Source organism: Tamandua tetradactyla, chromosome 10, assembly GCF_023851605.1.
Source record: "Tamandua tetradactyla isolate mTamTet1 chromosome 10, mTamTet1.pri, whole genome shotgun sequence".
Taxonomy (NCBI): domain Eukaryota; kingdom Metazoa; phylum Chordata; class Mammalia; order Pilosa; family Myrmecophagidae; genus Tamandua; species Tamandua tetradactyla.
The window spans coordinates 97,000,659-97,011,521 of record NC_135336.1 but is presented as its reverse complement, the minus strand read 5'-3'; the positions used below and the strand labels follow the sequence as shown (position 1 = coordinate 97,011,521).

Sequence of the window (10,863 nt, the reverse complement as noted above, 5' to 3'; positions counted from 1 at the left end):
AAGAACTGGACACACAACTTTACTTAGTAATATGTGTGCGTAGGTTTCCACCACCTACAGCCAGCCACCAGCACCTCCCCCCGACACACACATTTCATTTAATTCAGGGAGAGTGAGTGACTCAGGAATCCATGAGTGCTCACCTTCACATTTGGAAAATGCAACACACAAGAAGATTGTAAATCATACGAGTTATAAAACCCATGAATGACTATGCTCCAGCCACAGTTTCTTCTTAAATAAGTAAAATTGTATCACAGTTCCAGCTAAATTTAGCCAGAGCACTATTCTTACTCTAGGCCAGCAGGGATGTATTTTCTGACTTGGCTGCGTGTATCCTCATTGTCCAGGACAGTACCTTGCACAGGCAGGCGCTCAAAAGATTAACTGAATGCAGAAATAAATGAACAAATGGATGGACAGATGGACAGATGGATGTGTGGATGAATTCCAGGGCAGACTATTGAGAGGATAAGCATGTAGACCCCATTAGCTGTGACTGAACCTTTCTGAAAGGAGAAATGATGGCGCCCAATAGGAAATGGAGCGCCCACTTGCATTTAGAAGGAGTCTCCCCAGCAGCAGCAATGGGTGACGACTGCTGCCCTCAGGGAGAACCAGAGGCTCTTCTTGGGGAAGAAAAGGTGAAAAAGGATGAAACCCCCGGGCACCTCCCAGCTGTGTTCACTGTCCTCCCAGCACTTGTCACCATCTTCAGCTCTCTACGCTGGATGCTGGAGGCAGGGCCTTGGCCTGCTGTGTGCCCCCGTGTCCTCCCCACCAAGAGCAAGGCCCAGCCTGCAGTAGATGCTCAGTGCTGATTGTTGGATGGACGAAGGTATCTCAGGTTCTCCAGGTGGCTCTAGGCACATGAATGCGTACACCTGTGGGTAGAAGATGTGATGACCAAAAGTCTGTGTATTAGTTAGAATTCTCTAGAGAAACAGAATCAACAGGGAACACTCGTAAATATAAAATTAATAAAAGTGTCTCACATGACCATGGGAACACAGAGTCCAAAATCTGCAGAGCAGGCTGTGAAGCTGACAATTCCAATGGAGAGTCTGGACGAACTCCACAGGAGAGGCTCGCCGGCTGAAGCAGGAAGAGAACCTGTCTCTTCTGAATCCTCCTTAAAAGGCTTCCAGTGATTAGATTGAGCATCACTGATTGCAGAAGACACTCCCCTTGGCTGATTACAAATGGAATCAGCTGTGGATGCAGCTGATGTGGTCATAATTTAATTCTATGTAATGTCCTCATCGCAACAGACAGGCCAGCACTTGCCCATCCAGACAACAGGTACCACCACTTGGCCAAGTTGACACATGAACCTGACCATGACAGTCCACCCCTTGTCAACTTGGCAGCTATACTTATCACCTTAAACCATACCTAATTTCTAAATAAAAACAATGAAACACATTTTTTTCACCTAACAATACTCAACTGTCCTGCATATAACTGGAAACACCTTAAATCTCTCCAGAATAAGGTGCAAGTCCTTGGGTAATATTCATTCTTAGACTTGATATCTTACAACTTAAATAGCATAACGAACAAAACAGCATTACCGTCCTCATTTCTGTAACTGATCATGTGGTCATAGTTCATATTTACTACCACCTTCTTCCACTACCCATTAAATGTTCCCTTTACCCTCAGCAAGCACTTAAGCTGGCTGTGGTTCTTTGCCAGGTGAGGGGACTCAAACTTTCATTCCTGAAGTTTCTGGGCTCTTAGTAATCCTGCCTGAATTGGGTTTTTGTGGTTTTCCATTGACTTTAATCACAGGGCATGATAGTACTAAGAGGTGCCCTAGGGGATCTCCTGTATTCCAGGAAAACTCTTCTTTATCTCCACTGTGTAGTTGCAGTTCTATTTACCCCTGATAGTCAGGGTCAATCACCACAGACAATAATGTAATCCCCTTCTTGGCTTGTTGATCCAGTGGCATAAGTAGCCCAAAGTGACCAGGTGGCAATCTTAACTTCCAGTTCAATGGAATTGTTGTGTCTCCAGTTTGGAGCACTTCTCCTTCTGGAAATAGGACATGTAGACCAGCAGAGCTTAAGATTTCAGGGAAATGAAACAAAAATTTTCCTAGTGGATCACTAGGGGTAATAGTGAATGGTGCCATTGCATTTCCATCCCTTGATTTCTGGACCCATGAATCCTTGTTATGAGAGAAACAGCACCATAGACTGGATGCTGATTCAGAGCATACACAGCTTCCTGGAGAACATTACTCCAGCCCTTCAAGGTATTGCCTCCTATTGGCACCATAATTGAGTTTTCAAAAGGTCATTCCACCGCTCTAGCAATCCAGCTGCTTCTGGATGATGGGGAACATGGTAAGACCAGAGAATTCCATGAGCATGTGCCCATTCCCGCACTTCATTTGCTGTGAAGTGTGTTCCTTGATCAGAAGCAATGCTGCGTGGAACACCATGATGATGGATAAGGCATTCTGTAAGCCCACGGATAGTAGTTTTAGCAGAAGCACTGCATACAGGGAAAGCAAACCCCTATTCAGAGTATGTGTCTGTTTCAGTTAGAATAAATCGCTGCCCCTTCCAATGAACAGAGTGGTCCAATGTAATCAACCTGCCACCATGTAGCCAGCTAGTCACCTCAGGGAATGGTGCCATATCTGAGACTGAGTGTGGGTCTCTGCTGCTGGCAGATTGGGCACTCAGCAGTGGCTGTAGACAGGTCAGCCTTGGTGAGTGGAAGTCCATGTTGCTGAGCCCATGCATAACCTCCATCCCTACCACCATGACCACTTTGTTCATGAGCCCATCGGGCAATGATGGGAGTTGCTGGGGAAAGAGGCTGACTGGTATCCACAGAACAGGTCATATTATCCACTTGATTATTAAAACTTTCCTCTGCTGAAGTCACCCTCTGGTGTGCATTCACACAGGACACAAATACGTTCATGTTTTTAGCCCACTCAGAAAGATCTATCCACATACTTCTTCTCCAGATCTCTTTGTCACCAATTTTCCAATTATGGAAATCATGCTGAACCATCTGTAACCAGGCCTGAGTTTTCTCTTCCTCAGTCAATTCACTGTAAGGAACTCCCCAAGAGGCCATAGCTCTGGTCTGGGAAAGAGAAGATAATGTAGCAGGAGTGGAGACCATGGGCATTTGGGCCACTTCCTCATGTAACTTATTTGTGCCTTAAGGACCTGCTCTGGCCCTATCTCATATATACCATTTCAATTTTACAATAGAGTGCTGCTGTGCACGCCCAACTTTATGGCTTGGTAGGTCAGACAACACCTAGCTCATGATAGGCAACTCAGGTCTCATGGTAACTTGGTGGCCCATGGTGAAGTGTTCAGTCTTTACTAAGGTCCAGTAGCAGGTCAAAAGCTGTTTCTCAAAAGGAGAGTAGCTATCTGCAGCAGATGGTAAGGCTTTGCTCCAAAATTCTAAGAGTCTGCATTGTGATTCTCCTATAGGGGCCTGCCAAAGGCTCCAGACAGTATCTCTATTTGCCACTGACCCTTCCAGCACCATTGAATTTGCTGGATCATATGGCCCAAGTGGCAGAGCAGCTTGTACAGCAGATTGGAACTATCACAGAGCCTCCCTTTGTTCAGGTCCCATCTCAAAATTAGCAGTTTTTCTGGTTACTCGATAAATGGGCTGGAGTAGCACACCCAAATGAGGAATATGTTTTCACCAAAATCCAAAGAGACCAACAAGGCGTTATGCCTCTTTTTTGGTCATAGGAGGGGCCAGATGCAGCAACATATCCTTCACCTCAGAAGGGATATCTCAACATGCCTCACACCACTGGACACCTAGAAATTTTACTGAGGTGGAAGACCCCTTTATTTTTGTTGGATTTATCTCCCATCCTCTGAGATGCAAATGCCTTACCATGAGTCTAGAGTAGTTGCTACTTCTTAATCACTAGGTCCAATCAATATGATACCATCAATATAATGGACCAGTGTGATATCTTGTGGGAGGGAGAAATGGTCAAGGTCCCTGTGGACAAGATTAGGACATAGGGCTGGAGAGGTGATATACCCCTGAGGTAGAACAGTGAAAGTATATTGCTGACCTTGCCAGCTGAAAGCAAACTGTTTCTGGTGCTCCTTACTCACAGCTATTGAGAAAAAAGCATTTGTCAGATCAATAGCTGCATACCAGGTACAAGGGATGTATTGATTTGCTCAAACAATGATACCACGTCTGCAACAGCAGCTGCAATTGGAGTTACTGCCTGGTTGAGTTTATGATAATCCACTGTCATCCTCCAAGACCGATCTGTTTTCTGCACAAGCCAAATAGGAGAGTTGAATGGGGATGTGGTAGGAATCACCACCCCTGCATCTTTCAAGTCCTTAAGAGTGGCAGTAATCTCTGTAATCCCTCCAGGAATCTGGTATTGCTTCTGATTTACTATTTTGCTAGGCAGGGGCAGTTCTAGTGACTTCCACTTGGCCTTTCCCACCATAATAGCCATAACTGCATGAGTTAGAGAACCAATGTGGGGATTCTGCCAGTTGCTTAGTGTGTCTATTCCAATTATACATTCTGGAACTGGGGAAATAACCACTGTGAGACAGACCTGAGCTTAAACTCCATTGATCACCTGGCCTCCATAAGCCCCCACTCTGACTGGTGGACCAGAGTGACATTTTGGGCCCCCTGGAATTAATGTCACTTCTGAACCAGTGTCTTAATAATCCCTGAAATATCTGATCATTTCCTTTTCCCCAATGCAGTTACCCTGGTAAAAGGCAGTTGGTCTCCTTGGGGAAGGCTTGGAGGAAGATTAACAGTATAAATTTGTGGCAGTGTAGCAGGGTTCTCCCCCAAAGGGACCTGGCCTCCCCTTCATTCCAGGGGCTCTGGGTCTGTAAACTGTCTTAAGTCTGGAAATTGATTAAGGGGCTGTGATTCAGTGTTTTTGTAATTCAGGTTAGACTTCTATTCACTTGACCTAGAACTCTTTTGTTTACACAGCTTAAATAAGAATTTAGTAGATTGCCTTTCATTGAATTTCTAGGTACCCCATGATTTACTAGCCAATGCCACAAATCTCTGTGTGTCATATAATTTTGACTCCTGCTTGGAGTTTGCTGTCTATTATAATAGCCACATCTACTCTGTCTTTGGTGATTAAGTGCTGCCACCTGGTTTCTGCCAACTCGGGATCCCATAATCCCCATTGTGTTTAAGGATTCCAGCTCAGTGACAGCAGTTCCCACAGTAATATCTGACCTACAGAGAAGTGCAACTACAGAGTTCTTCAAGGATGATGGCGCCAGTCTCAAATTTATTTCTCACTGTTCTGGTAAAAGGTGCAACCTCTGGACATTCCTGGGGTGTAAGAGCAGGTTTTCCATGATAAATTCACACTAGCATTCCAATCTCTCAAGCCTCTGATCCCCCCATCTACATTATACCAGGGCAGTTCTGGCATTTCAACCTCAGGTAATGTTGGCCACCTTTTGATCCATGTTTCAACGAACCGTCCAAACAAACTGTTAATACCTTTTCTAATCCCTTGAGCTATAACACTGAATGCAGAATCTCTGCTCAGTGGGCCCATATCAATAAATTCAACCTGATCCAGCCTTATGTCCCTCCCATAATTATCCCACACCCTTAAAATCCATTGCCACACATATTCCCCTGATTTCTCCTAATATAAATTGGAAAACTCACACAGTTCTTTTGGAGTATAATGTACCTCCTCATGTGTGATACTTTGTACCTCACCTTTAGGGGCCTGTTGGGTCTTTAGTCTAGTTATAGGTTTGGAAGAAATGAGGGGTGGTGTGGGTGGGTCATGAAAAGAATTCGAAATGTCTTCCAAGCCATTTGCTTCAGGGCCTTCATTTGCAGTTTCATCTGGTAAAACAGGATTAATCACTCTAGGGCTAATCCCTGCAGGAGGAGGTTGGGTGACCAAGTCTGCAAGGCAGGCTGGAGGGCAGAGTATTACAGGGCTATCTAGAGATGACTCAGCATGACTTAGGGTTTCAACCTCAGCCCCAACATCATTATCAATCCACATGTCACCATCCCATTTTTTAGGGTCCCACTCCTTTCCAATCAATGCCCTCACTTTAATAGCAGACAGCATGCAACATTGAGATTTCAGTTTATGTTGTAAAGTTGCTATTCTAACAATAAGATTCTGAGTCTGATTTTCAGAGATCTGAAGTCTACAGCTACAGGAAATAAGACTTTCCTTCAGGATACTCATAGAAACTTCTACATCTGTCAGACTGCGCTTATGCTTCTCGTTTGAAGCCTTAAGCCCATTCCTTTCGCTCCTTAATATATCCAGTGTATCTAACAACAACCAGCCAACATCTCTATACCTCTAATTTCCACAAAACTCTGTAAAGGTGTCAAAAACATTATCCCCCAGAGCCTGGTTTTGTATACGCAAAGCATTAGGAGAACCGAATGGTGATATTTTGACTATTTCTTTTGCCAGCTCGTTCCATGGATTGGAAGTGTCATTCTCATTATGGGAATCAGAGTCCTTAGTGCCTTTGAGTCCAGTCAGAGTAGGAAACCATTCATAAAAACCCATTTTTAAGATTCTGTTTCTTAAGAATCACTCCTGGTACCAAGTTGTATTAGTTAGGGTTCTCTAGAGAAACAGAATCAACAGGGAACATTCACAAATATAAAATTAATTAAAGTGTCTCACGTAACCGTGGGAACACAGAGTCCAAAATCTGCAGGGCAGGCTGTGAAGCTGACAATTCCAATGGAGGGTCTGGACGAACTCCACAGGAGAGGCTCACCAGCTGAAGCAGGAAGAGAGCCTGTCTCTTGTGAATCCTCCTTAAAAGGCTTCCAGTGATTAGATTAAGCATCACTCATTGCAGAAGACACTCCCCTTGGATGATTACAGATGGAATCCGCTGTGGATGCAGCTGACATAATCACGATTTAATTCTATGAAATGTCCTCATCGCAACAGACAGGCCAGCGCTTGCCCAACCCGATGAACAGGTACCACCACTTGACCATGTTGACACATGAGCCTGACCATGACAGTCTGCAACTAAGAAACACCAGTGAAAAGCAGGAGCTGAAGTTAGGTGGCCTCGTGATGGGCTGGAGAGCACATGGACTTGGACATGACCACTCTGGGGTTGTGTTCTCACTCTAAAAAATATTAGCCACCAAGGAACGGAAACTACCTGGAGCTAATCTGTCCTTGTGGGGATCGACGCCTTCTGTTGCCTTATTTATTACAGCCACTGTGTGCTGAGTGCTTACTGCCTGCAAGGCCTTATAACTGCATGGGGACTGCAGATGGGGAAATGCTCCAAACCCCATAGAGTCATGTGATGCATTAAATAGGCCTTTGGTTTCCTGTGGGTTTAAGGTGACCTAGCCATTCCTTGGGTTGAACAGGCCCTGCAATTCTCACAGTAAAGTCAAGGGACAGGAAGAAAAGAGCATTTACCAAGAATTCTCTGTATTTTACATCATGATTCAGAAATGTTGGACTGAAGGAAGCATTACCCAGGAATATTGGTCCTGAAAAGAACACACTTTCCCATCAGCCAGGTCTTTTTTTTTCTTTATTCTTTTATCTGTTCTTAGAGTTTTTTCATAAATGCATCTAACCCAATTACAGTAACTAGAAGAAATGAAACAAAGAACTTGAGGGAGCAAGTATAAGCAATAGAAAGAAGAAGCTATTGCTATAATTTAGTAAAAGAAACTTTTTGTGATTCCCTGACTGTGAAGATAACTGGGCACCCTGCTGAAGACTTCCTTTCTGGCCCTAAGTTTTTTTTTTTTTGGTTGTTTGTTTTTATTAAACATTTACAAACTACGTTATGCCATGAGAATTTCTCCACTCAAGTAACGCGCAGGCTGGGAATGGGCATCTCTTTAACCTGGGGTGACAAACGGTGGTCTCAGAGTCTGGGGAAGGGGCTTGGGGGAGAGGGGCTCAGGCTGTGACTGGGGAGAGGAGTGTCTGAGAATTCACAAGCCCAGTCCAACTACAAATAGTATATGGGATAACATAGCAAACATCAAGCAAGGATTTTACTGAGAGAAGCACCCGGGCTTTCTCATGTGCAAAACAAACCACACAGCTGAGCCCTGGCCTGGTTTGCGGGAACCTTCCAGGTGCCCTGGCTAGTCCCTGCCTCTTTGGGCCTCAGTTTCCAATGACACACTTAAGGGTTAGAGGTGTTCGCTGTGGAGGGGGTCCCTGGCTCCCACACCCAGTGTGGGGTGGTGGGGTTGAAGTGTGCGCAGGCCGGGGATCCCCTGACGCCATGTCGCAGGAGACCCGGTGCGCAGTGGCCACTCCTAACCCCAGCTGGGTGCGCTCCCGCGTGCGGGGGGGGGGGGGGGGGGAACGGGAGGACCCCCTCCCCGCGCACATGCGCACTGCGCCAACGGCGCCATGTCCGCGCGGCCAACGGAGTCCCAGTCCCACCTCCCCTGCTCTGCGGCCCCCACTCTCCCTGCGTCCCTGGGACACCCCAAAGCTGTCCGGGTGGAGAGCCGGGGGCCGGGGCTGATGCTCCCGGGGAGCCTGAGGACGTGACGGGGGCAAGGCTGTGCGGCCCTGAGGGGGCCAGTGGCCCAGGAGGCCAGGAGAGGCAGGTCAGGCCCCACCCGCCGCGTCCCCACTGCTGTCGGTGGTGAGGGCGCCCAGGGAGGAGGGGCCCGGTGGGGGCAGTTCCCGTGGTCGGGGAGCCCCTCCTGCCCCCGTGCTGCGCCCCATGTAGTGAGGGGCCCCAGGCTCCAGCGCTCAGGGCCCGCAGCCCTGGGGAACCCAGTCCAGCCCGCAGGGGGATCCGAGCCTCTGCTCTGGCCTGGCTGGGCTGGGTGCTGATACTCAGGGGCTGGGACTGGGCTGGAGCCCCTGGTCCGGGTGCCCTCCTGAGTCCAGGCCCGCCGGCCTCCCCTGCCCGGTTTAGTCCCTGCCTGATTTCAAGGGGGCAGGTCCCTCGGCCCCTTGGCACTGGAGGAAACTGAGGCTCTGAGGAGTCATCCTTATCTTGCCTGTCACAGGGCTCTGACACCGCCCAGCAGTGGGTCTGAACCCCAAGGGCTGAGCTTGCACAGCACACCCGAGGAGGGGGCCTGAGCCAGCCTTGAGGGTGAGGACAGCGAGGATGGGGCCCCAGGGGGAGCCCTGAGCCAGGGACTCAGAGCCAGGAGAGGACACCCCGCAGCAGCTCTGAGGGTCCAGGGGCGGGGGTGTTACACCTGCCCCTGGGGTCTTTCCCAGCAGGGAGCACAGGGCCTGGGAGAACCTGGGCATCAGGCCATGCACTCCGTGTCCAGCCAGCCTGGGCCCAAGAGAAAGAGAGAGAAGGGGAAGGAAGGTTCTGCTCCTCCAGGAGCTCGTGTTGCCTAGAATCAAACAGTTCACCCAGGCGGTGACCCCTGAGCACTTACTCCTGAGGGGGCCCCATAAGCCCCCCACCTGATGGCAAACAGGGTCTGGAAGTAGAGACAATTCCCCACCCTACAGGTGAGGAAACTGAGACTCCGGCAGCTGTAGCCAGAAACCGAACTCCTCTGGCCTCTCCTTCCATCCTGAAGTTTCACTGATAGTGACGGTGATTGAAGAGGCTGTTTATGAGGCTCACTGAGCAGGACCCCAGGGAGGGGAGGGGCTGAAGCCACTTCAATCAGTGTGTGCAAGTGGGGTGTCTGTGGTTGTCTTAAATGTGGAGTCACCCACCCACACCCATGCCAGCACCTTCCTGCTGTCCCTGGGGAGACTCTGGAGAGTCCCTTTGCCTGTTCTGTGACCCTCCATCATTTTAGTGTCAGCCCAGAGCTCACCTGACCCGCCCCTTGTCTGATCACTCACAGGTGGGTGTCGTGCACAGGGAAGAAGGCTTCAGGGAGGCATCTACAGGGAGCTCAGCCTCTTGGGGTTGATGTCCACAGCTTCAAAGTCATCCCCTTTGTCCCCCACTGCAGCCCTGGAGATAACACTGAGGCCCCCCAACTGCAAGGTGTGAGCTGGGGATGCTTGGCTGAGCCCTTGGCTGTGATGGGGGCCAGGGAGCTGACCTCTCAGCAGGCCCTATCACCTGCAAGGACCCTGAAGGTCAAGGACATGTAGAAGTGACGCCTGCAGCTCTCCATCACCAAGGACAGCACCTGCGGGGATGAGACCTGTTGGACCGTCCACGTCACTGCTCCCAGAGAAGGAGGTGTTCAGCCCTGTGGGCCACCCTCCCGTCCCTCCAGTCTCCACCTAGTGCACCATCCCCACCTGCTCTGTACTGGCCACCACCTGTCCACAAGGCCAGCCTCACCTCCTGACTGATCCTGGAGACCTGGATAAGGTGGGTGGAGACAATCCCTGGGCAGGGGGAGCACAGAAGGGTCCCAGCCACAAATGGGTGAATCAGAGAAAAGCCGTCTGGCCCTGCCCTGGACCCTGGTCTGAGTTGTAGTCCCTGTGGCCGACCTTCCAGTTGGGACCCTTGGACAAATCCCTTCACCTCCCTGACCTGTGCCAGCCCCATCTGTGACAGGAGGATGGCAGCTCCCTGCTGACCCGACTCTGTGCCGGGACCTAAGTCCTCCACGAGCTCAGCCCAGGGCCGGGGGCACAGGGACGCAGCAGACAGAGGCAGATCAGTGGTTCCCAGGGTCTGCAGGAGAAGGGAATGGAGGATGGTACTGAGTTGGGGGGGGGGGGGGGTCATTTGGGGACAAAACATGTTTCAGATGAGACAGTGATGATGATGATGGTGGCCGACCTTGAAGTGCTCCCGGCTCCATGTGACCTGATTTTACCCCCGCTGGCTTGAGAGGGGAAGGGGCGCCGGCACTTTCCATTTCCCACATCAGGCTCAGGGATGGGGTTCG

At 49.3% G+C, this 10,863-nt stretch overlaps 1 long non-coding RNA gene across 5 annotated transcripts in view; it reads left to right on the top strand.

Moving 5' to 3' along the window:
• The first annotated feature begins 8,426 nt into the window (after positions 1–8,426).
• LOC143648657 (uncharacterized) overlaps positions 8,427–10,863 on the top strand; it is a 223,063-nt gene continuing 220,626 nt past the window's right edge. Inside the window, exons 1-3 of one of the 5 annotated variants that reach the window (XR_013158711.1) lie at positions 8,427–8,628; positions 9,040–9,128; positions 9,964–10,334. This is a non-coding gene — a long non-coding RNA (uncharacterized LOC143648657). Of the gene's footprint in view, positions 8,629–9,039; positions 10,335–10,863 lie in introns of all 5 variants that reach the window. The other 4 variants (XR_013158709.1, XR_013158710.1, XR_013158707.1 and 1 more) reach the window with 4 other exon arrangements.